Here is a 27,398-nt window from a genome sequence, read left to right on the forward strand (position 1 = left end):
GCTGGATGTGTGTCTGACAGACCATTGTAGTGGCCCTGAGCGAGCATAGGGGGAAAGGGAGAGTGCTGCAGTTAGGTGTAGGCGTGTGCGTGCAATGTTTCAGTGAGCGATAAAAGGCTGATTGCAGACAATTGTGGAATCTGTATTGCATTCACACAAACATTTGCAGATTTACATGTGGGACCAAGTGAGCAGCAAGGTTCTATATGATGACACAGAATACATAACACAGAATGCTTGCTATTTCAGTGAAAATAACAGTGACAACATATTGTGTTTTTGGGGGAGGGGGGTCCAGTCCCCCCCATTTCTCTATGTGCGTAAACCAACCCCAACCCCACCAGTTTTATCCCTTTACCCCACACCACATCTATTTTTTTAAATGTTTGATTTTTTTTCTCTGTTATAGCATTCTCTGTAATTGTATTCTCTATGATCACTGGATACCGAGCAGCAATAGCATTAGAGAGATAGTTACACTAAGCATGGAACCAAAAATGAAATCATATAATAATATAAACATTTGCAACATAGATCATTAAGTGCAGAGATAAACGATCAGATACTGGTACGTTGTTCAGTAAAGTGGCAAGCCTCACAGCAAGAGTGGTGCGATGCAAAACATTACAAACACAGAAAAGGGTCACAAAGCGCTGAGGAACAGGCAGCATGCATGCATGTGGTGCCTTTCAAGGAAAAATGACATCCTCATAAAATGGAACATGACCTAAAAGGATTAGGTATTGTGGGGTTCAGTTTGCGAGTAGTTAGCAGCTGGGCCCTTGCCAAGTTTGCAAACAGATCTCAGCAGCCTGAGGAGAGGATTTCAGAGAGATGTCTTTAAGGCGATGGGTGGTGCTAGAAAGTTCCAAGTGCAGTTAGGAGACAGTGCATCCCAGATTATGGAGGCAATCAGCCATTAGTTGATGTGGATGTGTGGGTTTACAGAATCAGTTGGACGGCAAAAGTTAATAAAGGCTGTTAGTTAAAGTTCTGGAATAAAATGCAGAGTTCCAGTATTTGTTGGGGGACCCTAGACATTAAGTGTGGAAGGGATGGAGAGGAAGGGATCAGTGAGACAGATGTAGGTGGGGAGTATTTTGTATTTGTATTTGTATTTCATTTATTTATATTGCGCACCTAACCCCAAAGGGGTAGCAAGGCGCAGGGGCAAGAAGAGGATTGCAAAGCTTGGTTACATACAGGGCAAAGAAGTCCAGCCGTGGTTACAATGCTGGACACGCCAAAAAGAAACAACGCGCGCAGAGGAGGCATGGGTTACAGAAGTATACAACATAGGCAATACTATTTACAATACATCGGTTGTCTAGTGACAAGGTATCTGCACTGATCAGTTGGCAACCTAAATATACATATTTACAATCATAGTAGTGGAGTGTCAGGGCAGCAAGAGAGCTTGTTAGGTGTCATGAATCTGTAGCCAATGGATAGTCTAGGCTCTGAATGGGTGGTAGGGAAGGTCCTCCCTGCAAGGAGGTGGAAGGGAGTTCCAATATTGTGCTGCTTTAACCGGAAAGCTGTTCCCACCCGACATGGAACGTTTAAACCTTGGCACCAGGAGGAGATTGGAATTGGTTATTCTAGCGGGGCGAGCAGAGGTGGGTCTGGTGAATCTAGAGATAAGGTATTGAGGGGCTGCTTGGTGGAGGCATTTGTGGGTCAGGGAGACCGATTTCAGGAATATTTTGTCTTTGGTGGAGAGCCAGTTGATAGACCTTCTAGTATCAGAGATGTGGGTTTTCTTTGGGATACTGAGGGGCGCTCTTAGAGCATTATTTTGAAGGATCTGAATTTTGTTCGTGATATATTTGTTGCATCCTACATAAAGTGCGTTGCAATAATCCAACTTGGACAAGATCAGAGCCCTGGCTAAGGTGATACAGTTAGACGGAGAGAGAAAAGGTTTGGCTGCTCTGATGAGTTTGCATGTGTAAAGTGGTGGATGCCATAGCATTAACTTGTTTTTTAAAGGTGAGAGTGGAGTCTAGGTAGAAGCCAAGGGTTTTTACCTCCTTGGCTACCGTGATCTTATTGTTGTCAATTACGAAGGAGGAGTAGTTTTGGTCTAGTTTGTTCAGGTTATGTGAGGACCCTAGAATGAGGAGTTCTGTTTTGTCATCATTCAGGCATAGACCGTGTGAGGCCATCCATGCCTGGATGATGAGGTACACTTTGTTGACAAAGGCCAAATCCTTGTCATAATCCCCCGTCAACGGGATGAGGATCTGAGTATCATTGGCATAGTTAGTGTAGGTGATACCCAGACCGTCTAGATCATCAGAAAGGGGCTTTGTGAAGATGTTGTACAGGGTCGGGGAGACGCATGATCCCTGAGGTACGCCACAGGTGATGGGTCGGCTGCTGCTAGTAGGGGGAAGACTCTCATCGTGCGGTTGTTTAGAAAGGATTGGATCCAGTCAGTTGCCTCATGAGAAAAGTGGGCGGCTTTTTGAAGGTAGTCGCATAGGATCTCGTGGTCGACCAGGTCGAATGCAGCCGAGAGATCAAGAAGAAGCAGTAGTGCCACTTTACCCTGATCTCTCAGCTCATCTATCTGTGCCTTGAGATCTATGAATGCGGTTTCGGTGCCGTGTTGAGGCCTGAAGCCCGATTGTCTGACTCCTAAGAGATGGAAGTGCTCAAGGTAATGTTGGATTTGTTGGTATGCTATTTTGTCGAGGATTTTAAGAAGGAATGGTACTGTAGTGATGGGACGGTAATTGGTGGGAGTGGAGGGATCTAGGTTCGGTTTTTTAAGCAGGGGGAGGACCCAAGATTAAGATTGTTAAGTACGCTGCCTGATGTGAATGACGCATTTATTAGTTTGGTAATAAATGGTGCGAGATCACGAGCCGCATCCTTTATCAATTGTGCGGGACATAGGTCCCCATGGCAATTCGAAGGTTTGAGGGTGAGAATGACCTTTTCTACCTCTTTAGTAGATACTCTGTGGAAGTTAAAGTGGGGAATATGCACGGGGGTGTGTCTGAGTAGGGTGTCTCTTTTTAGGGGTGGGGATACTGGGTTTGGTGGAAGAGAGAAGGGAATCTTTTTTAGTGTATCTTGGTCTTGAAAGAGGAGATTTTGTTGGCTAAGGCATTTTGTATACCCGTGCACCAATTTTTGTCCTTGAGGCACAAGTCAGGAGCTTGGATGGGAGATTCAACCTCTTTTAGTATTGTAAAGAGTTCTCTAGTATTGGATTTGGCTTGTGAGATTCGAGTACTGTAGGACGTTTGTTTGGCCAGGATGATTTCTTTTTTGTAGTGAGAGGCTAGTTTACTCAAATTTTTCTTATTTTTTCTGAGGGGAGTGATCTCCAGATTTTTTCACAGCGTCGCTTTTCTTGTCTGAGGGCTTTGAGATGAGGAGAAAACCAGGCGTTGATATGTTTTCTGGCTTTTTTTTAACTTCAGTTTGGCTATGGCATCAAGAGAAGGGAGCATGACTATTATATATGTCTACCATAATTGAGGGATCTGTGTGGTCCGGAATGGCATTCAAGGTCGGTGCGATTAAAGGGATCACATTTTCAGGGGTGATGTTCTTTTTATTTCTAGTCTGGACAGCTGGAGCTATACTGTCAATTTGCGCTGGTGTCGCCTCTAGGGTGAACCAGATCAAGGAGTGGTCTGTCCAGGGCTGTGGGAGTGTAGAAGAGATCAGGACTGGGCAATTGTGCACAGCTAGCCAGTCCAAGGTTCTGCCTTTGGTGTGAGTGGGCTCTGTGATTTTTCGGGTAAAGCCTAGTTCCTCTAAAGTATTATTAATTATTGTGGCGTTAGCATCTGTGGGGTTGCTAAAACCAAGGTTAAAGTCACCTAATATGATACTTTGTGAGGAGGTCTTAAGTTTATTTGATAGGACGTTTGTGAGGTCTTCTTCAAAAGATCCTAAGGGGCCAGGTGGTCGGTAAATGAGGTGAATGGAGATGGATTGTGTATTAGATAAGGATAGCTTTGCAGTTAAGGATTCACAAGATCCTATGTTGGCTGGTGACTCAATGATCAGAGGGAATTTAGTTTTTGCTATAATGGCAAGACCTCCGCCTCGAGAGGTGGTACGATCGAGTCTTAGTAGCGTGTAGTCATCTGGTAAGGCTAACATAATTGCGGGGCCTGCAGTTGGATGTAGTCAAGATTCAGTGACGGCTAAGAAGTCCAAGTCTTCATTGTGGAGTAGGTCGGCAATGTCTGTAGCGTGGGCTACCATGGAGTAGGCGTTTATCAGTGCTCCCTTGGTCTCGAATTGTATTGGTTTTAGAACTGTTAGTGCGGGTTTATGCGTGTCTTTCTGGGCGTGAATTGGTTCACGATAGAGTCTACTGTTTAGTTGAAGATTAGTAGTGGAGTCTAAAAGGTGGTGCTGGGAAGGTGGGCAGTAGACTCCTTAATGTTAGGCTGGAAGCACTTCAATTGCGGGGGTGGCTGTGAGGAAATTGACCATCCGCATTATGGGCGTGCGTTCGCCAGAGCTTTTACATTTTTTTTTAAATAAATGGATGATGGTACACAGACTTCAGGAAAATTTGTGGGGCTAATCCACACACATTTTCCTATGCTCACATCACAACAAACGCATAGACCTGTGCACTCTGGGCTGGACACCGCCTACAGGTACCGTCTGCCCCTATCATATTTAATTGGAATGTGACAGCAGAGGAGGGCGCAATGTCATCCTAGGTAAGGTGGAGGACAAGCATCCTCCTGCCATGATCAGCCTGATTAACTGACACAGGCTCCATGGAACCACCCTGATCTTTTGTTAGGCCATGCAGCTTGTGGCAGCGATTAACATACCAATAGAGGGTAATTCAAACAGGCCCCCATGAGGCCTGGCTGCAGAGGATAACAAAGGAGACAGGAAACTCAACAACCTTTCATATGTAACTGTCAACCTGAAGCCAGCTCCCGCCCTCAGTATCAATGACAGTGAACTGACATGTCTGGATATGTTGTTGCAGTAGGCCATCCCGGCTAGCAGGACCACATTCAAAAGATACCAGAATGTGGTTTGCGGCAGCCAGGGAGTCTGGCTCTCAGCATCTTCAAGTGAGACCTGCCGCTTTAATCAGGGACCACACAGGGAAATTCATTAACCGCAGAGGAAGATGGGTGTGACATAGTATCGCAAGGGGGTGAGCCTAGAGCTCTTTGGGCCTCATTACGACCAAGGCGGTAGCTGTGCCCTTATTAATGATTTTTTACCGGGTCTCAGAAAAGGGCAATAACTAGGTCATTCTGACCTTGGCAGACCAGGTTATTGCCCTTTTCTGGGACCTGGTAAAAATCAATCCCCATTCCCATATGAGCCCCGCAGGGCTCATATGGGAATGGGGATGATGCTAACAACGGGCCCGTTAATGACGGGCCCATTGTTAGCATCCTGGCCTGCTAGCATGTCCTTGGTTTTCACATCTGACCAGGTGTGAAAAACGGGACCCGCTAGCAGGCCTCGTAATAGGGCAGCCCGTAATGAACGGTGCCGGTCCCGTACCGGCACTGTTCACTACGGGACCCCCAGGGTCCTAATGAGGCCTTTCATGTTTAAAGGAGTTTTCCGCCATATTCATTTTGGGATACTCCTTGTTCCTGTTTCACTCCTTTAACTTTTCCTGTTGCAAAGTATACAGGTTATAACCTTCCACATACCAGAACTTGTTGACAGGGACCCCAGGATTGATTCACTAAGGTAGGCTTAGCGTACACCAATCACTCTGGCCCACATGGCTTCAGAAGAGGCATGGAGCATCATCTGAAGACTTCACAAGAAGAAAAAAGAACTCATCCTTGGACCTTGGCTGAAGGTGCAGGCTGCCTTACAGCTTCCACCAGTGAAGGAAGACCAGGACATCCAAAGAGGAAAGCAAGATCCCTCCCCTTAACTTTTTCCAGGGATCAGATGGAGAAAAGAACTCTGAGGACCCTCCAGCCGGCTCCAGAACCGGTACCCAGTCAGCACACAGTGTGCCCTGCAGCAAGCTTCCTGAATAAGGAGTGCCAGAAAGTCTCTGAACCCAAATCCAAGGACAAGGCAGCTGCCGGCAACACACTCCCAAGCTCTGGGCCGTCCGCCATAAAGGAAAACGCAAGCCCATTAAAGAAGCTGGGAGAAGTGCAACGACAAGCATCTACCGACGTCTGCCTTAAAGGACATTTTCGAGCCAATCGAGTTCTTTCGAACCAACCGAGTTCCTCGATACGCAATCGACTGCAACAATGACTGCTGTCAAGCATGGACATATCGCTGTCAAGCCGCAGTCGCTGAAAGAAAAAGGAGACGCCTCGACCAGTGCTTCAGAACCACCAATCAGCACTGAGACAAGGATTCCTGACCGCAAGTAGCTGTGAAAGCCAGCCCGCATCGGTTCGTCCAGCTTCGCTCACCGAACCGTTGTGCCACCTAATAACCGCTGCTGACTCGAACTCTGTCACAGAAGCCTGCAAAGCGCCCTGAAGCCAACTTAACCTTGTCGAGCACCAAGAACTGCTACTATAAAAGGTACATTGTTGTTCTGTCCTCCTGGTCCCTCCCAGAAGGCCCTAGAGATATCTTAAGAACCCTTTCGTCCTTTCTGCTGAAGCCAAGAAGCCATAACAGACTGTTGTTGTTATTAACCATACCAACTACCCTTCTGTCAGTATCCAGAGTGCATCCCTTTTCCTTCCTCGAAACTGTCCGTCCTCTGCATTTCTTTACAGGGTTGGTTGTAGTAGTAGTTTGGTTATTAGATTGTCTGTTGTGATGATAATAAAGTAGATTTTTTTATACAACCTTGACCGGACACTCCTTTTATCATTGGGTTATAGTTGTATGCTCGCTGTGTTGCAAATAACCAATGATCCACGACCTTTAGAGGAGATGGGCCAGCTGTACCGTCCACGTTTACCAAAATTGGATAAGGATACTTACAATTTTATTTGTATGCTCGTTTAATCCAATTTATTCAGATCCATTCTGGTATATTAGAGGTGTGGGATTGATGGATGGTTTAGAAAACGATATTTAACCCTGGACCACTAGTGCCCCTGAATTGAATTGGTCACAGTGGCATTGGTGCCAGGGCAGAGAAGGCAGATCCTCTCAGTGTTTCCTTCCTAGGATGTTGAATTTGGAGGAGCAGTGTCCTTGAGGACCTGAGATTCCTGTTGGAAACTTATGGAGCCAGCTTGGGGTAAAGGATCTCTAGACCTTCCCCTGGAGAGTTAGAAACCTTAAAGAAGGCTTGGCAGCTGGCTGGAAAACAGTCAAGGACGGGTAGTGCAGGGTAATGTGCACCCTAGGCAATGTTGAGGTAGGAGCCTGGTGATGGTCTTCTGCGTCTGTTCATGCTTACCTTAATCATATCAACGTGGCATTTGAACAAACTCTGTATCTACGGTTTGGGTTGGGGCCATTGCCTTTGGCACCCTTCACCAAACTTTGGAAATTAAATAACACTAAAGAATGTCTGCTCTGTGGAACTGAGAAGGAATTGGACATTCATATTTTGTTGATTTGCCCTAAACCTCTCAAACTGTGATGTCTATATTTGCGCCCAATTTTCATAAACGAGGGGCTTCGTTACATTAACATAGGTTTTTGTAAGCAGCCTACGCGCCGCCCTGTGGTATATGCAACCTCACGCTATATTTTCAGAAGCTGGAAACGTCGGCCTAGGCGATAAGGAACAAGTTACTTACCTGTAACTGTTGTTCTCCAGCATGGGTCTGGCATGGATTCACATGCTCATGAATATTCCCCGTCGTCAGGCTGGGAATCCTCGGTAAAGAAATAATCAGTATCAGTTTTGTTTCTGATCTGTCTTAGTAGTAACCAATCACTGGTCTCTGGGTCATACTGTCCCCAGCCAATGTCTGCCCTCTCCCTAAGCCCCGCCCCTGGCAGCCATCCTCAGATTTGGTAGCACGTAAAGTGGCAGTATGACCAAGTGAAGAGCCGCAGAGGGGAAAGAGGGAGGGTTTGCATGTGAATCCATGCCAGACCCATGCTGGAGAACAACAGTTACAGGTAAGTAACTTGTTCCTTCTACAGCATGGGGTCTGGCATGGATTCACATACTCATTAATATAAGAATACATAGCAGTACACACATGCACAACCACGGGAGGTGACAAGGCTCAACATGAAGCATTACATAAACTCAACATTAAGCAGCTCTTACCTCCTCACCAGGCTCACCTTAAGCGAACAGGTTGCGCAGCACTGCCTGGCTGACTCTGGACTCCTCCCTGGAATCCCGTTCGACGCAGTAGATTCTCGTGAAGGTGTGCGTCGACCTCCACGTAGCAGCCCTGCAGATGTCCAGCAGGGGCACACCAGACAAGAACACCGTGGTAGCAGCGATCGATCTGGTCGAATGGGCTCTCGGACAGCCGTTCAACGGTCGGTTTGCCAACCGGTGACAGTGCATGATGCAGCCGGAGAGCCATCTGGAAATGGAAGCCTTCGAGAGAGCCTTCCCTTGGTTCACAGGTCCAAAGTTCACAAACAGCTGAGATGTCTTCCGAAAACTCTTCGTTCAGTCCATGTAGAACTTCAGCGCTCTAACTACATCCAGTGAGTGCAAAGCCCTCTCGGCCGGCGATGAAGGCGACGGGACAAAGACTGGTAACACCAAGGGCTCGTTGAGATGGAAGTCCAACGGCACCTTGGGCATGAAGGAGGGGGGCGTCCTCAGTACTACCCTCGTGGAAAGTCAAGTATGGAGGCTTGCAGGATAGGGCCTGAATCTCTCCCACGCGTCGTGCAGAGGTGATGGCTACAAGGAACGCTGTCTTCCACGACAGGAACTTCAACGGAGCCGAATGCAAGGGCTCGAATGGCGAGCTCATGAGCCTGGTCAGCACCACGTTGAGCTCCCACGCTGGGGCTGGAGCCTTCACCGGCGGGAACGATCGACACAGTCCTTTCATAAACTCCTTCATCAGGCTATGAGACCACAGGGACGATCGTCCTGCAGTTCTGGTGTATCGGGAAATCGCTGCCAGATGTATCTTGATGGAAGCATGAGCTAGTCCAGCTTTTGCCAGCGACAGTAAGTACGGTAGCACTTGAGGGGCTGCAATCCGTAGAGGGTTGATCTTCTGTGCACGGCACCAGACAGAGAACCTCTTCCACTTGTGTCCGTAGCACTTGAGAGTTGAGGACGCCCTGGCCTTTGCAAGAACCTCTCTGCAGTCAGCCGGGATATCGTACCCTCCAAACTCTATTGCTGCAGGTGCCAGGCCTGCAAGTTCAGCGACTCTGGGTCGTGATGAAGAATGGCGCCTCCTTCTCTGGAGAGAAGATCTGCGTCCGTCAACAATTTGACTGGTGGGGACGCTGACAAGTCCAGAAGGTCCGGGAACCATATCTGTCTCGGCCACGCCGGTGCGACGAGGATCATCCTGCACCGGGGCCTCTTGGGTTGGTTGATGAGCCTGAGCAGCAACGGAGGGAATGCATACAGGAAAAGGCCGTCCCAGGGGAACGGGAAAGCATCGCCCATGCTCCTCGGCTGGGGGAACCTGCTGGCGAACCTCTGGCACTTGGAGTTCGTCGCCGTCACGAACAGGTCGATTTGGGGTTTGCCCCATCACTGGAAGAGTTGATCCTGGTGTAGTTCCCACTCGTGGCACGAGCGCAGCTCCCTGCTGAGTGAGTCGGCGATGGTGTTTTTTATCCCTGCTAGATGAAAAGGTACCAGAAACATCCCCTGGGCAACGGCCCAGTGCCACAGATCCTGGGCTTCCTTGGACAGGGCTGGGGATCTGGTTCCTCCCTGCTTCCGGATGTAGAACATCTTGGTGGTGTTGCCGGTGAAGATCCTCACCACCTTGCCCTTGAGGGACGGGAGAATACTTGAGGGCGCAGAACACTGCTCGGAGCTCCAGTATATTGATGTGGAGCGGCCTCTCCTCCAGAAGCCATAGGCCTCTTGCGTGAAGATCTCCGGTGTGCGCTCCCCACCCTTCCAGGGAGGCATCCGTCGTCACCGTCACCTGGTATGCTGGGGTCTGAAAGTCTGTGCCTGCTGCGAGATGAGCGCGGGTGCCCCACCATCAAATTGCTTGGCGGAATACTCGTTGAGCAAGATCTTGTCCTCGAAGCTGCCCGTCGCTTGCATCCAGCGGGCGTCGAGGAACTCCTGCAGAGGACGCATCCGAAGCCTGCACAGGCACACCAGATTGATGCAAGAGGACATCATCCCGAGAAGGGACTTGATGGACCTCACTCTGGCCACGTCCGTGGCTAGCAGATGCTGCACCTTGCCCAGGATGGCCTTCGTCCTTTCCTCCGACAGCGAGGCCAGTAGCGCCACTGTGTCAAGCTTGGCTCCCAGAAACAGTGCGACTTGCGACGGAACCAGGTGGGATTTGGGGAAGTTGATGGAGAATCCCAGGTCCGTGAGAAGCCGGACGGTCTTCGCTGTGTGTTCGACGGCGAGCTCCCTTGTTCCTGCTCAGATGAGCCAATCGTCCAGGTAGGGGTAGACGTGGATCCCCTGCAGGTGCAGCCGTGCCGCCACTGGAGCTAGGCACTTGGTGAATACCCTGGGTGCCAACTTCAATCCGAATGGGAGGGCCTTGAACTGGTAGTGCCGCCCTTGGACTTCGAACCTGAGAAACTTTTGGTGTCCTTTTAGGATGGGGTTTTGAAAGTACGCATCCTCCAAATCCACCGACGATAGGAAGTCGTCTTCCTCCAGCTGGCCCAGCATGTGCTGGAGGGTAACCATCCGGAACTTCTGTGCCTTGATGTATTTGTTTAGCCGACGCAAGTCCAGGATGGGACGCCAACCTCCTGTCTTCTTTCTGACGAGGAAGTATCTTGAGTATACTCCGGAGCCTCGGAGCCTCTTTGGGACGAGCTCGATGGCTCCTTTCTTGAACATCGCCCTTACCTCTAACAGCAGTTGAGGGACGTGGTTTTCCTTCATGGCCACGGGAGGAATTAGGGGCACTTCTTTAGAAATTCCAGAGTGTGCCCGTGGGCCAGGGCATCCAGCACCCAACGGTCGGTGGAGATGGACTCCCACACGCTGACGAAACTCGTCAGCCGGCCTCCCACCAAGGTGCTTCGGTGGGGGCCCCGACGCGACTGCCGGTTCAGTCTTGCTTGGAGGTGGCCTTACCGCCTTGGCCTCTCTTGCGACGACCGCGAGATCCGCCTGACTTGCCTCGTCCCCTGTAAGCTTCTTGCGATGAGGAGCAGGCCGCCTGATGGTACGTCGAGGAACCGCCGCCGAATCCTTTCAAGACACCTTGCTTGCCTCCAGAGTTCCGAAAGGGCGGCCGCCGTTGCTGCAGAACTCCCAAGGGCCGAGCCGTCTCTGTGTCAGTCTTTCCGAACAGATTGTTCCCATCGAAGGGCATGTCCAAAACCTTGGCTTGCACGTCTTGGCGGAAATCTGTCGCCTTGAGCCACCCCCGCCGTCGAAGGCAAACGCTGTTGCCCAACTGGCGGAAACCGGTGTCGGCAATGTCCGTGGCCACAGTTATGGCGTGGTCCGATGCCACCTCACCCTCCTGTAGGATCGCCAGGGCCTCTGCCCTCTTGTCGTCCGGGAGGAAGTCCAACAGGGGGGCGATCTTGTACCACAACTCCCTGTCGTAGCGGGCCACAATCGCTAGGGTGGTGGCCGCCTTAATCGTCGTCGCCGCCGACGAGATGACTCGTCGTCCCATGGCATCTAGTTTCTTTCCCTCGCTGTCCGGTGGGGAAGTTGAAGCCAAAGCCACCCCGCTTTCTTCTTGGCCGCTGCCGAGACGACCGAGTCCGGGGTCGGTTGTGCTCTAAGGCACAAAGGGGCACCATCGCGGACCCGGTACTACTTCTTGTTCCGGTCCCTTTTCGCAGGCGTCGTGGTCAGGAGAGCAAGACTCTCGTCCCAGATGTCATCCAGCAACGGCACCGCGAGGACCGTCTTCCTCTTGGCCTCGTGCCGTTGGTAGAGGAAGCCTTCTTTCTTCTTTTCTTTGGGGCAGAACTGAAAAAGCTTGGATGCCCTGGCAATCATGGCGTGGAAGGAGCCAATTTCCTCGGGCCGAGACGCCCGAGGAATCGGAGACGAGAGGCCAGTCCCGTCGTCGTCATCCGTCCCCGTCGTGGCCGTGTCTGTTCCCATGTCATCACTCGGGACCGGGGAAGGCAGCGAAGGCTGAGAAGGCCGTGAGGGCTGAGGGGGAGCCGGATGAATTCTACTCCTCTTGTTTGGACGGCTTCCCGACGGACCTGGTTCAGCAGGGTCGTCCGTCGGGGGTAGGGGCAGTCTCGTCCTTATCTCCGTGCATAAGGTTTGGATTGCCGTCAAAATGGCTGCCGAGTTATCTTGTGGCTCGGGTTGTGACGGGCGTGCCGGGAGCAACGGTTGTTCCTCCTTCACGGAACTGTGTCGCCGCCACCCTCGCTCTCGTCGTCCCCCTCGTCGGGATCCCTCCCGTTGGACCGGGCCCCTTCCGAATTTTCGGTCAGTTCCTCCTCAGAGGTTGTGTCCGTAATGGCCACCGCCCCCGCCTCTTTTTCCACCGGGGTCTTCACGGGGGTCTTCTCAATGGGCTTAAAAGAGGATACGCGGAGGCAGGGAACTCTGGGCCCGGCGGTCGCCTTGACTGGGATAGCTTCCACAGGCATCGCCAGGGCCGCAGCGACTCCTTCAATCGAGGGCTTGGCCGGGATCAAGGCCTTTACCACCTTGGGTGCGTTTGAGGCCTTCACCTTAGGGGGAGGGTCACCGCCTCACCCCCCTTCGGCCTGTTCCTTTGACAACGACCGGGGCCTCTCCAGAAGCTTAGCCGGGTTCTCGGGTTTCTCTTCCCCGAGCTAGAGCGTTGGCTCGCGGTTGATGGAGTCGGTCAAGGTGCGCCCTGCCTGGCAGTCGAGGAGCCCGACCGTTCGGCGCACCCGGTGCCCGCGGACTCGCAGTGCTTTGCCTTCTGTTGGGTCCCCGTCACGGGACGCCCTCACAGGACTTAGAAGACCGCTCTGACTTCTTCTTCTTCTCACCTGCTGGGCTCTTGCTCTCCAGCCACTTGGAGAGACGGGTCCGACGATCCCTCATAGTCCGATCCGACATGTTCATGCAAAACGCACAGTCCTTCTCCACGTGCGTTTTGTCCTCGTGGAGGCAGTAAAGGCATTTCGAATCCTCGTCATCCTTGAACACATTTTGTAGGTTGCATCCAGGGTAGATCCTGAACAGTTTGCCGGGAGTCAAGCTTCCCTTCTCCTGGGCCATGTTCTTCTCGTCCACGAGGTAGGCCTCAGAAAATTCTGGAATCCTCCAAGAAGCGTAACTCGATGAAAACTTCACCCTTGAGGTCCCCGTTGATCGGAAGTAGAAACGGTGGAGCTTGAGGCTCAATTAAACTGAAAAATTAGATAAATCTCTTTGAAAAAGCGAAAAAACACAGAAAAAGCTTGAGAGCTAAGCACGAGGACTCCCAACACTTGAACGTGCGGTAAAAATCTGGGGATCGCTGCCAGGGGCGGGGCTTAAAGAGAAGGCAGTCATTGGCTGGGGACAGTATGACCCAGAGACCAGTGATTGGTTACTACTAAGAAAGACAGATCAGAAACGAAACTGATACTGATTTTTTCTTTACCAAGGTTTCCCAGCCTGACAACTGGGAATATTCATGAGCATGTGAATCCATGCCAGACCCCATGCTGGAGAAATGTATCTTAACGATAGATGTTTAAATCTCTGCATGCATTGAGAAGCCGTCAGTATGGTTATTAATTTTGATAAGGTAAAATAAAATGTTTAACGTCATGACATTTTAGGTACTGTACGTATCCTTATCAAAATAATTATTTATTGTAATTTTAAACTGGTGTTCATGCCCTCCTTTGATAATAGATGAATTCACAAAAAATGTACTCTTTTAATTAATTAATGTAACTGAGATTATAAACTGTGTAAGAAACGTGTTTTAGGAATATGTATGCTTCTACGGTTCTGTACCGAAATAAAGTTTCTGATGAGATGCTTACCTTAGTATCAATTTCTGTTAAGCTGTCTTTACCTCCCCAGTTTTTCTCCAGCTTTCCCTGTCTTCCATCCTTTACTCAGAGCTCCAAGCTTCATAGCTATCCCTTCATTTTTTCACCCCGCCTGCAAATATCCGCCCCTCAGCAGAGAACTACAGCCACTTCCTTTTAATCGTATCATATAAAAGCACTCAAATCAGAGCAAAACTGAGACGCTGCACCTTTTAACCATGGGCTCCTATGCCAAGCACCTGTGTGCCACCCACGCCTTTGTATTGGCAAGTTAGGGTGCTCTGCGGTATAGATGAGTCTTGTGCAGCCCCCAGCTCCACTCACCACTTCATGTACCTGTCCACTGTAGCTAAAGGGAGGAGATTAGGAGACTGCACCAGTGCATCAAGGACAGAACAGCTGCTGCATCTGGAATAACATGACTGCACATGTCATTAACATAAAAACCTAAAGGACTCTAGGTATGTTTGGGGTCAGATCCATCATAGCATCTTTGGAAAATGATCAAGTCGCTACTAAATTAGCACATTGGAAGCCACAGGACTGGAAGTTTCAGCCCCATAGACAGTGGTACTTATCTTGGTACGAACTGAACGGTGGGGCCGATGTTGGTTACTTCAGGAGGAAGGCGGGTTCCTGGGCAAATGCTGATTAACATTCACACCACCCTTTCAAGACCTGTAGATACTAGTCCTGTCTGCCACCATGGTACCATGCGGCCTCCCTGTTCCACTGTGTGGCACTATCATTATATCGAAACAGTAATTGCAGAGACGATCCTTGCTAAAGTCATTGTATATTGAACTGTGCGTAATTGTCACTTGACACCCGCACTCTGCGTGATACCAATGGGGGACTACCCATCCCAGAAGCCCTGACATCCATAAATCCTAACATCAGGCGCTTCAGCGCCGGCGCTTTGCGGGCCTAGCCGGTCTTGCGCCGGTCCTCGCCGTCCAGTGCACGAAACGCTGCCCCTGGGAATCCAGGCTACCCGCCACCACCTAATCGGTAAGCACGGGATTCTTACAGTTCGAAGAACTACTGCTAGACTTGCAGAGTCATCAGTGCATGACCATAGTCAAACAAGTGGCTGCTGCGGACTTGGAAAGTAACAGTTCCAAACACACCGTAAACACTAGTGATCCCGTCAAACTCAAACATTCTAAAGTTAAAGACATACCAACCTCCCACTTAAAACAGCAAAACACAAGCCAATCAAGCTCAAAACCCGATCTAAAGATCTGCCTACTAAACACCTGGTCCCTAAACAAACACGCCCAATGTATCAACGACATGATCGTGGAGGAAATACTGGACATACGTTCCAGAAGGCTACTCAATTTACTACACCAATAGTCAAATAGGCCAAGGGGGCGGGGGAGTTGCAACAATTGCTAGAGATTCCATCCACTTGTTCCCAACTAATATTTCTTGCAGCGGTAGTGAAATTCTCCATTTGAAATACCTTCCAACAAACAATAGTAGTCTCAACCTAATTGTAGTCTACAGACCTCCCACCATAATGCCTCAATTTAATGAGGAACTAACACATCAACTCAACTTACTAAAAGGGCCTAACACATCAACCATGTTGCTGGGAGATCTCAATCGCTGATTTGGAGATCCCAAAGACAAGACTACAAGGTTGTGAATCACGAACCAACAATGGCCAACGGCCATCAACTTGACTGGGTAGTAATGCTTAATCTTGTAACACAAGAACACAAGACAACCCCATGTATCTGGTCCGATCACTATAGTGTCACCTTTCTAATGACTCCACCACTCCCAAAACCTAAGGTCCCTAATGAACCTAACAGTATGACCTGCCAGAATTTAAATAACATGAAAGGGACCATTTACAGCAATGCATAGAAGACATCAAGAACGATTACAGGGGTGACGACTCATGCAAGACCCTCATGACAAATCTGCTATTTCATACCAAGAAGCTGGTGGACCAGAGGGCCCCGCTGCAATCTAAAACCGTCAGATCTAACACCAATCACCAAAAGTGGTTCTCGCAGAACTAAAAAAGGAAAAGGGAAAATGAATGGCTAAAAAATCCATCTACACCTAACCGGGAACGCTGGGGGGATAGCGAGAAAAAATACAAGAACAGGATTATTGAGGCTAAAAAAAATCATTATAATGAGCACATTTCAACTGCAGCAAATACCACTAGCAAACTCTTCAGCATTCTGAAATCAATAGAAAAACCTAGAGCAATCACAATGCCTTTCACACCTTCGTAAGAGGAATGCGATAAAACTCAAACGGCATTCTTACATAAAATCTCCAGCGCTAGGGAACAAATAGTAAAGGCTCAATCCAATAAAGGGCAGATAAACCATCTTCCAACCCGGGATTAGTATCAAGGATACTGAATGTTCAGTTCACAGAAATCACTAATGAGGAAATGATGAGCGTGCTGGCCGTAATGAAACCCACCTCTTGTGTGGAAAATATACTACGACACAAAATAATACTGCAGAATGCTGACATTTTTGCTCCCATGCTCACGAAAATCATTAATGCGTCATTCCGTGACCAGGTAGTACCCAGTACAATAAAAAAGGTTACTATAACACCCCTGGTAAAAAAAAATAACCTTGACCAAAGAGACCCTAATAATTTGCGGCCTATCACAAACTGCAACTTTATCTTGAAAATCATGGACACAAAAGCCACCAAGCAATTAAAAGCCCACGCCGAAGCCTCCAAATCCCTGCACTATCAACAATCAGGGTTTCGCGCAGCACACAGCACAGAGACTGCCATGCTCGACCTAAAAACCAAAATGTTAAGCATTATGGACAGAGATAAGGTTGGCCTGTTAATCCTCCTAGATCTAATCGCTGCGTTCGACCTCCTAGATCATGACCACCTTAAATTGGCTCTAGAGGAAACTGCTAACTGCTCTAAAGAGGCAATTGGTTGGCTAACGTCTTTTCTCAACAACAGAAAATCGTGAGTGCACTGGGGGGGACAAACTCTCCTGTGAAAAAGGAATCATATGCGGCGTCCCACAGGTAGGCAGTATGTCGCCTCTACTGTTTAATCTCTGCCTAGTTCTTCATCACATTAACATCTTTTTCACAAATTACGTTGATGATACTCAGCTGGTGGCTGACTTGAGTGTTGACTACAAGAAGGACAGTGAACTGTTATCTACAATCTATAACACAGTAGAATCGTGGAAGGATGCAAACTGGATGTGTCTGAACAGTAAGAAAACAGAGCTAATGGTGTTTGGTTCCCATCAAACCAGAGCTAAATTATCCCCCTCTTACTGTACCTTCCAGATAAAGGACACCCATATCCAGGTTCTGGGTAAAGTTAAAACCTTAGGAATGATGCTCGAAGCACCTCTAGGAACTGAAGCTCAATATGTAAAAAAAAACCTGCCCCTATTATCTTAGGTTGCTAAAATCCATTTAACCCTACCTGTCAGACACCAACTGTGCCACTGTAGCAAGGGCAACCATACTATCACGCCTTGACTATGGCAACACACTTATCCTAGGAGCAAACAAACAATGCCTAGCTAGCTACCAACAAATTCAAAACAATGCAGTTAGAATTACCAAGCAAAAGTCAAAATTCGATCATATCAGGGAGGCCAGAAGAGAACTTTATTGGCTGTAAATTAAGATAGGGTGCAGTTTAAGTCTCTGACCCTTGTGCACAGATGCCTCTACGGGAAAGCCCCAGCATACCTAAAATCTAAAATCAACTTCTACATATCTAGTCAAGCATTAAGATCTGCCGACACGGGTATGATTAATGTAGCCCCTCACAAACGCACTTTCGGACTGGGAAGAGCTTTTCCTACAGTGGCAGTCAGAAAGTGGAACAACCTACCAGCCAACATGAAAATGGAGGCGAACCATCTGTGCTTCCGAAAAAAGTTGAAGACACATCTATTCAAATAAACCTTACAAGCTAGTAAGCTAGTTAAAATGATAACTTGATTCTGTTGTGTCTCGTAACCTTCGTCCCCGTCCATGGTATGTGTGACCATTGTGTTTTTGTTACTGCGCCCGATGCTTGCGAGCTACCGGCGCAATATAAATAAATAATAAATTATACATAACCATGTAGCAAAAGGGTCTACTAAGCGCAAGGCAGGGGGTCGCAGTAATACCAGGTGGAACATGGTAGGGAGTGATCCAATGACTAGCAGCTTAGGTGATGTTCGTTCCTGATCTACAAAAACGATCCATCCTAAAATGTGCTGGCATTAGTCCATAGTATGGCAAGAGAATGCATGCCTCCTCATTCTTGCATTTCTTTTTTCCAAACCTGGTGGTGATGTGGCTTGCTGTGTTGCAGTGGCCGCTGCAGATAGTGAGTCATTTGGTTTGATGGGAAGATGCCTCGGTTGTTACTGCTTTCTGGTGATGAGGGCTATCTTGTAATTGGAGGTGGGCTGGTAGTGGCAGCTAGTGCAACTCCTTGAGTGTGGGCGTGATGTGGTAAACTTTATTTGTGCCTTGGTTGACGCAGGCTGCAAGGGTCCCCTATAAGAAGGTTGTTGCCACTTTCCAGCTGGGAGAGGACGGGGCTGAACTGTTTTATACTGTGCAGAACGGCAAGCGGATAGGTCATTTCTGTTTATTTTGGGAAACGTGGGAGTGGAGAAGAGGTTATTATCAAAATGGTTTTGAGCTGGGAAAATGATCTGTCTGGCTTCAACAGCCATCCAGTTTTGGATGTATGTACACTCGTTAGAGGGTCTGAGGTGGGTAATTATGTCTGAGGATTTCAGCTGTAAGTAGACAATTCTAGAAGGTGAAGGTCTTGTGATGTTCACAAGATGTATTTGTCTGCAGATGGTGCATTTACTATTGACGAGTTCTTGCGAGTATCAAAATGCAGAGGCCTTTTCAGCAATGTTGTGGTGGTTGGATGTGTCAGTGTGAGGTGCCATCTGCAGAGGGGTCGCGAGTGAATGCTAGTACGGTGATGGTCCTCTTCTCATGCATGCAGTGGAAACTTTTCAAAGGAATAATTGACCTCTATGTTGACTTTGGCGGGCTCATGTGTTGGAGGTGTGAGGAAGCCGAGTAGCTATGGCAATGTAGTCTGTCGGGTTCTAGGTTCTGGGGGAGAAAGGAAGCGTATGTTTTTATTGGTGCATATAGTTCCAAGTCAAGAACGCTGCCTTTAATGTGGGTGGTATTTCTGAAAAGTTGCATATGGTCATCACTGGTTTTATTGGTGGTTTAGGTTCCAAGCGTGTTGAAGTCTCAGAAGAAGATATGGGTTCAATGGTTAATGATTAAGTGACAAAGTGCAATTTCCTCAATGAATAGCTTGTTCGTCTGGTTTGGTCAGTCTATCAGCAGGACAGTGGCTAGCTGTGCGCGTCGTTCTGCCACTAGGAACTCAAAGCAAACACCCTGCAAACCACGTAGGACATTCATTTGGGTGCTAGTCTTCCATTCCACTTCTTTTGTGTTGTGCTTGAACGCCTTCATTGTCTGACACTTCAATATCCACCTTGCCCGTTTACTCGTCCTGTCCCTCCTCTTGCTTGCATCTCTGCGGCTGAAATTCATCTGACGTCTCGTCACACACCACGCTCTGTGCACTCTTTCAATCCTTCTCCTTTAATGCCTAGAAACACTGGGATTTTACATAGGCCAATCCTTCCGGCCCGTTTGAAACCTTTAATATTGTACTTAGTGGGAGTAAAAAAGGCGGCAGATGTGACTCATCGTGAGTTACTTTAGAGGTGAACCCAGCAATGTCTAGTCCCTTGGAACCAGGCAATAGGGATTTCCAGCTGGCACACGTCATTCCTGGGCATAATATAACTTTAGGGTGACATGTCATTTTCCTGTTCATTTTAATTACTTCTGAGTGACCCCTACACCTCTACCGAACATCACTCGGGATCAATCCTCCACCTCTGGATGATCTCTCAACCGAGAACCGTCCTTTCACTCCTGTAACCCATAAACAGCATAACTCAGAACACATCAGCAGTTGTGGAGGAGTCCAATTGTCCTTATATGCAAGACCCCATTGTACAACTCCCATACTCCATGACGGAAGGATAAGCATCACGGATGCCTTCAATTGTGCAATCCTTCCTCTACAGCTGAGAGGGCCCTTGTAACTTTGTAATGCATTGTTGGCGGCTCCACAATCCACAACAGCCCATCTGTGTCTACCTCCTATTAGGTACAACCCTCTACCTTTGAACCCCCAAAAAGATTCATTAGTCACTGATCATTCCCTATTGCGGAAACGTGGCCCTTGTCCTACGAAAAAAGGGTAGAGGGCCCGCTCACAGATAAAACTGTGCTGATGAAGAGCAACCCATCGTGAATTTCTCCATAGCGCTGTTTATTCTGCACCTGGAGGATTCCACAGCATCTAAAGATCTACCTCCAACACATTTCCTTTGGTCATTTCAGTGACCAAACAATCACTCAATTAAATGGCCCAATTGCCTTATTGTGGCCGGCATGTCAAATAATAAGAAGCTCCAGCCCAGTTTTGCGATGCTATTTCCTCCCCCAAGAAGATCATTGGCACATCTGAAGCCCGGCCCACCAACAACCTGCTCCTTATAGCGTGAAAGAGCGTGTCCCCTCTCAAGTTGATGCGTGCTGTGAGAAACCAGAAGGTATCTCAACTGCTAGTCCCCGGGGTCTCTCTCTCAGGTGGCCAGTGCACGGCCATCACCTTTGGATCCAGACCCTGGAGGTGGACCGGTGTGGGAGGATCACCTGGGTGAGGGGTCTTTGGCGGAGTGGGACACCTGATGGCGAGACACGGTATCCTCCTCCCAGTAACACCTTTCGCTCATCCTACTCGATTGGAAGTTTAGGAACTCAATCCCCCCCTTCAGTTCACAAACACTTTCACATGGACAGCCCGCTCTTGGAGAAAACTGACACCAGAGCATTGTACCCGACATATCCCATTTCTATGGTCAGGCAATTACTGGTAATCACTCGCACCTGACTTCCATTAAAGTTCCCCCCACAGATAAAAGGCAGAGTACGAGAGCACACTCTGAGCTAGTCAAAGCACATGAAGGAACAGTACTTTTCCGACGGCAGCTGAATGAGGGAAGAAAGACGGCAAACCAAGAAAGGTACGCAGGGAGGGAGATACCCTTGACCTTTTCGGTGAAATACTGTTACTTTCCAGGACCGACCCTTCAAATTAGAAAGCATAAGGCCCGGAAACCAAATTGTGTGGTAGAGATACCTGGGGTCCTCCTGCACGGTTGACCGAGTGGGGGAGGATCAGCAGCCGCTGTGGTACAGTGTTTGGCTCCAAGATCAAAGCAACGACTGAGAGATCAACATTGCCGGTAAGTTGGGGAGACCGATACAAGACCAGTCTGTGTTGAAGTCAAGGCGGTAAGTGGCAACATTGTATAGAGAGCGCAAGAACGAAGATTGAAATGCATGTGATGAAATATGCAAGAAATGCTTAACTGGTGATGGATGTTTGAACATTTACGGGAGAAAGATACAATACCAGTGACAGAGTGGTCCGGTGCCGCGTGGGTGCTCAATCGAAGGTCTATGTAAAGGTATCCAGCCAAGAAGTGGCAGAAACGAAAATAAAACATTGTGTGAAATGAATTGAAGTGGTCCTGCGTCGGTTTAAGCAAAACCCACCGCACAGTCGAAAGTCTTCGATTTGTGATATCAAGAGGAAAATGTAGAAAGTGAATTACATGGTCTGAGCCCGAACGATGGAGACCAAATGTGAATATCGTGCTAAAGGGATCTGAGCATGAAAGAAGGAGGTCCATGGTCGGAGCCCAAACGAGGGAGACTAGTTGTGAGCATTGTGGTAAAAAAGGGTCCAAGCCAGAAGGAGGGAGACCGATGATGAATACTGGAAGCGAGAATTTGTTAATGTGAAAATCCTAATAAGAAAGCAACTTTAGTGCTTGTTTTGAACCCGTAGGCCATTTAAGCGAGGTAACAATGTATCAGATGGATGGGGATGCAGAATTTACTCTAACACCAATAATAAGAATGATCAGGAAGTTGGAAAAAGCTGTTTTATTCGCAATTATCTAAAACAGGGAGTACAACCGACATCAACGGACTTCTCACAGTATTTCTCTCAACGTGTTACATGAAAAAACAAAGTTATATAGCACGTCATACTACGTGGCAAAATAAGAAAACCTAAGTTGGATTGTGGTTGGTCTACAGAGAACATCTAGGTATACTTTCTATGGGGGATAGGATTGAGAGTGGGTCTCTACAATCAGGTGGACAACTATGCCCACCCCTAGTGCAAGTAATCCTCAGTGTCATAAAATACACTACGTTTCATTAGCTTTCAGTCTATAGGGCTCTTTGCTCGTGGCCATCTCTAATTGGTTGGCACGCTTGTACCCTTCTGGAATATTCCACTTGCTAGCAGCATGCAAGCTGGTACCCCAGGTGCTTGTGGGTGGACTTGAGCATACCTTCCCACCTAATTAGCCCACCATCCATCGTCACTCCTGCTGTCTGCCATTCGATTGTCTTTGAACTCGGCCTTGCAAAATATCACTGCTCCTGAGAATAAAGGGGAGTGTGAGCACAGTCTTATCTTCAAGTCTTGATGTAGCTTGCCCAAAGTCTATTTTCATTTATACCATGTGACAGGAGACCGTGCTTTGGCTCCTTCTTTGCCTTTAACACTAGTAAATTAATAAAACCTGGCACTTCTAGTGTTTTTCAATTACACCTCAACAGGAGCTCATCTCGCTTCTCATGTTCATTGCATCTTCACTAATAGATAACCAGTTTCTTGGCTGCCCCAACCCTTAACACTGGGCCAGACGAGCCTTCTCGAATCTTCCATCATCAGCCGTCTTTCTCTACTGTGCCACATTTTCAGCCCCTTCTGCTCACGGGGTCTTAGTTTGCTAAAATACGACATGGAACATTCAGTTTCTATATACATATATATCTAATGGCAGCACCGTCTGCAGTCTATTCACTACCTACATATAGCCAGCCTTCATGATTACTTAGTCTACTTGCGTTACAGCATCTGTACAGTTTGTGCTCTTCACGTGCAATCTTCATTCTTTACTGCGTCATAAGATTCTATAAGGTTTATATACTCTCTTCCTTGGCATCTCTTCTTGGTGCGTCATCCCTGCTTCATGTGCGTCACCAGTCTCTTGCCTTCCCTATTGAACACTTCTTCAGGAACCTCCTTTAAGAGACTGTAATTTCTCAGCGGATACATCATATAGGGCTTTGTCAATGGATATCTTGTTTCAAGGATTCTTTGCGGTATAGGTACCATTATCGCCATCGTGCATGTCGCAATTTCCTGCTTCCAACATAGAGAAAGAATGGGGGCGGGACTAAAGGTAGAGGCATTTGACTCCTCCTCTAGAGTTTGTTACGACAGGCCCTGTGCAGTAAAAGACTATTATTGGAAAGGAGGCACTGGCAGAAGACCGCAATACTTATGCTGTGAACTGTATCCTCGTGGCCAAGAAGCCAGAATGTTTGTGCAAAGCTCGAACGTGCCATTTTGCCCAGTGCTGAAAACATGGGCAAGGGATACCAACTGTTCAACTATCCAGACAAATTATTTCTTGAACACTTTTCTTTTTGCATACACTATTGTCCCACGCAATTTTGTATTTAGAAGGAATGGCAATAGGTTTATTATTATAGGCCCTTTTATTTTGACAGACCAGACTAGGACTGTGTTATTATTTGATGGCTGTAGCTTGGTCCCATACTTAGATTTAGGTTTTATGTGCGACAAAGTTTATCAACACCCTAAATTCCAAAAAGATCACAGTGTACAAGTTCCTTGATTCTTTAAGGGATAATGATGTATATAAATGTAGTCCTTCCACAAAACCTTTCTACCATTTCAGGTACTCTCAAAACCCCTTCTTTATTCTCTTAATGGTGGAAACATTTACAACATAGTTCCAAACCCCACCTGTCAATTCTCTTTATAGCCTGACTTCCCCAAGATATGCCAACCTTGAATCATCAGCACAGCAATCATTAAAGAAGGAGACAACTGCCCTGGCCTTCGTGACTTGTTCTGCTGATCACAGCCACTAATACTAAGTAAGAACATGATCGGGTGGCTGCCCCATCTGTACACCACAGATCAGCCTCACCATCTAGCCAGCCAAGGCAATCGCGAGTTGACGAGACAATGCCCTGCGTTCAGCCTAAACACTCATGCCCTTGATGGGAACCGAGGCCCTCGCCTTGCTGTCTTGGAAATCACCAACTCCTAGTGATGCTTGACCTGCACAATAGAGACTTGATGTGCCTGGCAAATGCTGAAATGAATAGCGCCAAGCATGTCTCTGGCAATTTGTCTAGTAATAACCTTAATAGGTCAAGTTGAGTGGAGAGGTGCAACCCTCTTTGCCCATTCTGCCTTGGTCCAGCTATTTAATGCTGCCTATGCTGAAATCATTTGGTAGGCACTTGCTGCATTTCTAATTTTTGCAAAATGTCAGGGTGCGAAGTTGACTTGTTCCACAGTTCCTTGATTTTTCCATAAATTCACTGACTTGCACCTCTTTTGTCCCCCTAGCTAGATCATCTGCTCTGACAAGCTTTAAACTGTACCTTAGCTCCTGTGGTACCTAGACCCTACTCCTGCTGTGAGAGGCTCCAGTTCCCATAATGTGATATTCAGGACACCACCTTCAATCACTCCTACTAAAAGGGTGTACCCTTGTGTATACTGGAGCTGGCCTTGCAAAACGTTTCCGACTAAAAACAAGAAAGAGCACTAGCAGCAATGTTGAAAATTCCCTGGATATGGTGTGCTTTATTTTATTAAGTGAAGCTAACACTACGTGACATAACATTGTAAGATGATTGTCTGCATCCCCATCAAGTTGCCAGATCAAACATGTACGATTATGTCACCTAACTTTCCAGGCCAGATAACCGTGCCAACACAATGGGGAAGAACTCGTGACTGGATGCGTCTGTGCAGAGCTGGATCTCTGGATTGGATGCCCATAAGGCTCCCCGTAGCACACAGCCATTAAAATCTTCAAGGAGTGCCTCCCTAGACAGAGGTCTTTCTTTTGGCCCGAACTCAGCCTAATAAAAGAGTGCCTCTATCACACCGGTGGTAGCCTTAGCCACGTGCCACGGATTTGCTGGTATGAGACAAGTTCAGCCTGTCAAATAGCGGTACCTTGGCCAATATCGCCTTACCCTTCAATAAGGTTACATATATGACAATTACTGGGGCCCTCATTTCATCCAATGACAGACTACACATTTCCTCTTGCTGGTTATTAGCTTTAATTCTAGAGAATATAAGGAGCTGGCTTGCTCTGCATGTTTTTTCTGGTGCCGATGGCACCTTCAGATAGTCTGCCAATGCCTCAATTGACATGGGCAACGAAGCAAAAAGGGGCAAGTCTTTTTTGTCAAAAATAAAGACGTCATCCAGGTCCTGTGCCAACCTGGCCTACCAGAACAACAACAGAGGCTGTGGGGAGAACAACAACAGAGGGTGGGAGGAGAACAACACCAGAGGCTGGGTGGAGAACAACACCAGAGGCTGGGAGGAGAACAACCACAGAGGCTGGGAGGTGAACAACAACAGGGGCTGGGAGGAGAACAACAACAGGGGCTGGGAGGAGAACAACAACAGGGGCTGGGAGGAGAACAACAACAGAGGTTAGGAGGAGAAAAACACCAGAGGCTGGGAGGAGAAAAACACCAGAGGCTGGGAGAAGTACAGCAACAGAGTGTGGGGGGAGAACAATAACAGAGGCTGGGGGGAAAACAATACAGAGGCTGGGGGGAGAACAACAACAGATGGCTGGGGGGAGAACAACAACAGAAGGCTGGGGGGAGAACAACAACAGAAGGCTGGGGGGGAGAACAACAACAGAAGGCTGGGGGGAGAAGAACAACAGAAGGCTGGGGGGAGAAGAACAACAGAACACTGGGGGAGAACACAACAGAGGCTTGGGGGAGAACAACAACAGAGACTGGGGAGAACAACAACAGAGGCTGGGGGGAGAACAACAACAGAGGCTGGGGGAGAACAACAACAGAGGCTGGGGGGAGAACAACAACAGAGGCTGGGGGAGAACAATAACAGAAGCTGGGGGAAAGCAACAACAGAGGCTGGGGGGGAGCAACAACAGAGGCTGGGGGAGAACAACAACAGAGGCTGGGGGAGAACAACAACACAGCCTGGGGGAGAACAACAACACAGCCTGGGGGAGAACAACAACAGAGGCTGGGGGAGAACAACAACAGAGGCTGGGGGAGAACAACAACAGTGGCTGGGGCGAGAACAGCAACAGTGGCTGGGGCGAGAACAACAACAGAGGCTGGGGCGAGAATAACAACAGAGGCTGGGGCGAGAACAGAGGCTGGGGCGAGAACAACAACAGAGGCTGGGGGGAGAACAACAACAGAGGCTGGGGGGAGGAGAACAACAGAGGCTGGGGGGAGGAGAACAACAGAGGCTGGGGGGAGGAGAACAACAGAGGCTGGGGGGAGGAGACTAAAAACAAGAAAGAGCACTAGCAGCAATGTTGGAAATTCCCTGGATATGGTGTGCTTTATTTTATTAAGTGAAGCTAACACTACGTGACATAACATTGTAAGATGATTGTCTGCATCCCCATCAAGTTGCCAGATCAAACATGTACGATTATGTCACCTAACTTTCCAGGCCAGATAACCGTGCCAACACAATGGGGAAGAACTCGAGAGGCTAGATATTTTTCGCTTTCTTTATTTTCCCAAAATCTAGACAATCACTTTAAATAACTTACGTGGCCCAGGATAGGCCCCATATCCTTTGTGACTGGATGCGTCTGTGCAGAGCTGGATCTCTGGATTGGATGCCCATAAGGCTCCCCGTAGCACACAGCCATTAAAATCTTCAAGGAGTGCCTCCCTAGACAGAGGTCTTTCTTTTGGCCCGAACTCAGCCTAATAAAAGAGTGCCTCTATCACACCGGTGGTAGCCTTAGCCACGTGCCACGGATTTGCTGGTATGAGACAAGTTCAGCCTGTCAAATAGCGGTACCTTGGCCAATATCGCCTTACCCTTCAATAAGGTTACATATATGACAATTACTGGGGCCCTCATTTCATCCAATGACAGACTACACATTTCCTCTTGCTGGTTATTAGCTTTAATTCTAGAGAATATAAGGAGCTGGCTTGCTCTGCATGTTTTTTCTGGTGCCGATGGCACCTTCAGATAGTCTGCCAATGCCTCAATTGACATGGGCAACGAAGCAAAAAGGGGCAAGTCTTTTTTGTCAAAAATAAAGACGTCATCCAGGTCCTGTGCCAACCTGGCCTACCAGAACAACACCAGAGGCTGGGTGGAGAACAACACCAGAGGCTGGGAGGAGAACAACCACA

General features: G+C 48.1%; 1 protein-coding gene across 1 annotated transcript in view; it reads right to left on the bottom strand.

Moving 5' to 3' along the window:
- LOC138583240 (guanine nucleotide-binding protein G(o) subunit alpha-like) overlaps window positions 1-27,398 on the bottom strand; it is a 1,018,345-nt gene that overhangs the window by 12,148 nt on the left and 978,799 nt on the right. The window lies entirely within an intron of this gene.

Source organism: Ambystoma mexicanum, chromosome 3q, assembly GCF_040938575.1.
Source record: "Ambystoma mexicanum isolate Mex_15411 chromosome 3q, UKY_AmexF1_1, whole genome shotgun sequence".
Classification (NCBI taxonomy): domain Eukaryota; kingdom Metazoa; phylum Chordata; class Amphibia; order Caudata; family Ambystomatidae; genus Ambystoma; species Ambystoma mexicanum.